Source organism: Mus caroli, chromosome 1, assembly GCF_900094665.2.
Source record: "Mus caroli chromosome 1, CAROLI_EIJ_v1.1, whole genome shotgun sequence".
Taxonomy (NCBI): Eukaryota; Metazoa; Chordata; class Mammalia; order Rodentia; family Muridae; genus Mus; species Mus caroli.
In genome coordinates, this window is record NC_034570.1 from 1914840 (window position 1) to 1919925 (window position 5086).

Here is a 5086-nt window from a genome sequence, read left to right on the forward strand (position 1 = left end):
GTGATTCTATTACCGTCTATCAGCAGACCTGAGAGACAGGCTCTCTCCTCTGAGTTTCAGTGGTCAGAGCACTCTCTGCAGGGAAGCTCTCCTCTTACAGGGAAGGTGCACAGATATCTGGCATTTGGATCTCCTCCTGGCCGAAGATGAAGGCCCAAAACAGGACCTTTCCCAGAAGCTGTGTTGCTTTGGCGGGTCACAGAAACTGTCAGCTTCTGTGGTGCACACTCTCACCTGTGCAGACTAAGTTCCTAAGTTCGGTGGAGTCCCAGAACCAAGATGGCTTCTGACGCTCCTGAAGCAAAGGGCTCCTGAGCCAGGCAGACACCTGTCCTCTGGCCGGGAGGGTGGCCAGATGTCTGGAGCCCGAAAAGGGTGCTGCCTCAGAGGCTCTGTGGCTCCCGCCTGTCACAGAAGCTGTCAGCTTCTGTGGTGCACATTCTCACCTGTGCAGACTAAGTTACTAAGTTCTGTGGAGTCCTGGAACCAAGATGGCTCCCGCTGCTCCAGGTCTGTAATTCTTTTAGGTATCAGGATTACTGAACTCATAAAATGAATTTGGCAAATTTTCTTCTGTATCTGTTTTGTGGAATAATTTGAGGAGTATTGGCATTAAATCTTCTGTGAAAATCTANTAGAATTCTGTGTTAGAACCATCTGGTCCTGGACTTGTAACTGTAGTTTTTGGCTACTTTATTGGGTTCTTTTATCTACCACCCTTCTGCACCCTAATCCCTTTCACTGTCTCTTTTTTTCTCAGCGCTCTAGACTTTCATACCCTCTCAAAAGTCCCTGTAGTACCAAGGATGTGTTTGTGAATTCCGAAAGACCAATCAAGAGCTGATAAAATGCAAGCAAACCAGGATCTTTATTCACAAGCTCAAACCTGGGTCATAACTCACTTGCCAACCCACAGGATGGTTCTAGTGGATAATCTGGACAAGGTTTTATAGGAAATGACAAGCAAGGGGTGGATGTTTCTAGTCTGGCAATCATCTAATTGGGGTGCTATTGTAGACTTTAGCATAATTGCCTTTTGCTGAGAGCCAAACCATAAACTTAACTTCTGCTTTCCTTCTAACTGGCAGTTGTCAGGCAGGAATCAAAGTTACTTTTACCTCAAACTGGGCCCCCTATTTCATTTCCTGTTAAAGGCCACAATGGCCCCCAAGTCAGATGTGTACTAGGCTAGATACCCACTTCTTGACTATATAAATATCCACTTAAAATTAGACTTGGGGCTGTACCCTCCTGTTCTGAGATTGTGGTGTGGCCCATGCTCGAGCTTGAATGAAGAGATCCTAGAATGACTGCATTGGAATGGGTTCCTTGGTGGTCTTTGGGATTCACTAACACTTCTTGGCACAGCATAATTGGTTCAAGATGAACTCTTTCTCTCAAAACAGGCTGTTTCAGCTTTTCTTTGAACCTGTCTCCCTGCATGCCCCTACTGAAAGAAAATTAAATTCAAGGTCCATGACTCATGTGGCTTGCTAGTTAGGAGGGCTTTTGGGGCCAAGGGCAAAGAACAAAGGATGTTGCTGTTAAGCCATTCCAGGAACTGGCTAGCCATAAAGATAAGAGAGGCATACAAGGACATCCGGACTATCTCAGCTGTTACCTTGCTCTGCGTGTAAAATTTGCTCATGTTTAAACTGTACAATTGTGTGTAACCGTGCCAATTCTTCCTGTGCCCCCAACTTTTTTGTATATAAACCCCTAGCTTCTGAGCCTCATGGTCGACTCCTCTGTCTCCTGCATGAGATATATGTTGGCTGGAGCTCCATCATTAAACTGCTTCATGTGTTTGCATCAAGACGGTCTCTCGTGATTCCTTGGGTACGCGCCATCTCAGGACTTGAGTGGGGGTCTCCCCACTAGGGCCTTTCATTTGGAGGTCCCACCGAGATTTGCGTGACACCTAGGAACCCTGAAGACCCCTTGGAGGTACGTTTGTGTGAGTCTTATTTGTTGTTTGTTGTCTGAGTGTGGCCCTGCTGAGTTTGTGTTTGATTTTGGTTTTCTGGCAGCCGCCACTGTGGGCCATAAGGACCCAGTGGCTGCAGAAGGAGATGTCCTAGGGCCGCAGGCTGCAACCCTGGAAGACGTTCCACAGGTAGAAGGGGGAGGATGTGGAATCCCACCCTGTCAGGAATGGGGTAGATGTGTAATCCCACACCATGTCAAGAAAGTCAGGAGGACCTGGCTGTTGTCTTTCAGAATGAAGGAGACAGAGTGCTCTTTTCTACCGGGAAGGGAGTGGGTGCGGAATCCCACCTGCTCTGCGGACACGTGTGTTTAGACATACTAGTGTCTTGTGTCTTTGTTTTGTTTCTGTTTTTTTTTTTTTCTGATTTATATTATGGAATAGACAGTGTCAACTCCTTTGTCTCTGACTGTAGACTATTGGACTGACATTAGTTAGGACAAGATGATACAATTTGTCAGTGATAGTTAAGAAAAACAACTCAGTGCTGCTTTCCCACAGGCAGGCCTGTTCCCCAGTGCCCTTGGCCCACATGGACCTGGCAGTGCTGGCAGCTCTCTGGGACGCGGCCACAGCTCCGAGCCCAGCTGCCTGAGCTTGGCCAGACTGGGGACTCCTGACTTCAGCTGTGGAGCGCAAACCTTCTGGGTTGCGTGTTGTTCACTTCTGGGTTCTGCAGGTGCCACAGTGGCGGAGGCTCTGCGCGGCCCAGTGTGCTGGGCCCCACGAGCAAGCTACGTCTGATAGTTCGATTTATCCACAACCAGCCATGCACTTCACTACCCGCGGGATGGGTGGGAGGAGAAGGGAAGAGGGGCAAGGCCTGTGGGGCTGCGCTGGCACCCGCTGGGCTCCCCAGGACTGGCTATGATGCCAGCTGAGGCAATCCACGAGAAGGGCCTGGCTTGTGTCTAGAGTTGCAGCTGCTGTCCCACCCCCAAATGTCCGCCCCCCCCGGGGGGGGGGCTGCTGGTTCCTCCCGCTCCGAACCCCTGCGGGGTTAGACCTGCCATGACCCAGAGCCGTGAGCCGACCTACCCCACCCCTGACCCTGGCCTGCCACCACCAAGACGGATGGACAAAGAGGAGGAGGCTGTGAGAGTGGCCGGCCAGGAGCGCTGCGTGTTCACTGCCCTGGCTGCTTCTCATACTTGCCTAATTATGTTTCCCTTTCCCTTGCATTCCACCTGCCTGTCTCCAGGCTTTGGCAGTACCAAAGTGCCTCTTGTTAGCAGAAAAAGTGCTTTCACTTTGAGATGTCAGTGGCCCAACACCACCATGAGAGCTGGGCTCCCTTCCCTGTCCCATGTGTCTTCTCTTCTCTGGCGCCCCACCTTGAGCTTGGAACAAGTCTGTTCCAAGATCCAGTGAGAGAGGCATCTACCCACTTGGGGCTTCTCCTATCCCAGGAAAGGAGCACCTGCGAGTCTAACCACCAGGCTCTGATAGAGGTCTTGTCTCTGTGGGGCTAAAAAGTGCCCCAACAATCTGACCAAGGTAATAGGAAATTACAGAAGTCAGAAAAAAGACTGTAACTCAGATTCCCACCCCAACTACACCAAGGCAAGTAAGAGAATTTTTGGACACCACTGGCTTCTGCAGACTCTAGATACCTGGGTCGGCAACCTTAGCTGCCCCATTGTACCCCCTAACCAAGGAAGGGGAGGTGTTTGTGTGGACCCCAGTGTGAGGAGCCGCCCTTGCAATCACCATTAAAAAATGGCGCTGATATCCGGTGTTCTGACTAGTAAACAAGTAGTCTGCGCATGTACAGGGGTAATTTTCCATGCCTTGTGCCCTGCCTGTCCCGTGGCATCAACTGGGCTGATAATGAGCAACCAGTCAGGGTGAAACATGTCTCCAACCGCTCTTTGTGGGTTATAAAAGGACTGAGTTTCCTGTATTCGAGGTCTTCCTGATAAGTAAGCAATAAAGCTTTGCCGTAGAAGGATCCGTTTGTCCAAGTGTGTTTTGCTGGCAAAACGTTACAAGGACATAGTGGTGCTGAAATACCGGGGACTATATTATCACCAGGTGCCGATAGAAGACCCCTCGTTTCACACGGGGCGGGTTCAGAACTACGGGACAATACAGCTCTACAAGGTATGGCCTTGAACTTTCTCCAGCGTTAGAAGCCTTTCTGTTCCTTTTCACAGGGCTCGTTCTATTCTTTAGATTGCGTACAGTTTCCACAGGAGGAATTGCTATCTAGTGTTCAGACGAGGTCAGGCAAGGTTAGAAAAAAGGCAAGAAGATAGCATGGGAGCCTCCCACTCTGTGGTGACTGCCTTACAGTCGGTCCTGAGGCAGCGTGGCTTGAAAATCTCCACCAAGACACTAGAAGGCTTTGTAAAAGAGATAGATCACATAGCACCGTGGTTTGCATGCTCAGGGTCCTTAACTATCCCCTCTTGGGAGAAACTCGGGGGAGATTTAGTTAGGGAGCAGGAGAACGGCAAACTTAAAGCAGGAACCATGCCATTGTGGAAGCACATTAGATCATGCTTAAAGGATGAGGAATGTCAACAAGTAGTTAAGGCAGGGCAGAAAATTCTGGACGAAGTTCAAGAAAGCCTATCAGAGGTAGAGCGGGAAGAGAGAGTAGAAGCAAAGAGGAAACATGGTGCACCAAATAAGCATACAGGCCTTTCCACGGGTCTCGAACCTGAGGAAAAGATTATGTCGGGGAAGAATACCCGGGGAGAGATAAGAAGAAAGGAGGAGAAAAAAACAAAAGAAAAAAGCTCAATCAGCTGAGGTCCCTAGAAGAGGGAGCCTATACCTGCCGCTAGATGAGTTTAAGGAGCTAGCTCTTAGCAGCTCAGAATCAGATGAAGAACTTGAGGAAACAGACTTGGAGGAGGAAAAAGCTTGTTATGAGAGAGAAAAGTACCAGCCAGATAAAATTCGAGCTAGTCAGTCAAGAAAAAAGCCAAAAATGGCTGGCGAAGGCCAGCTTGCTGCTTTGCCTCAAGGTCATAGTGCACCCCCGCCCTATGGGGAGCGTCAGCCTTGCGCAGAGAGGCAGTGTGCAGACTCGTTCATTCCAAAAGAGGAACAAAGGAAGATGCAACAGGCATTTCCGGTCTTTGAAGGAGC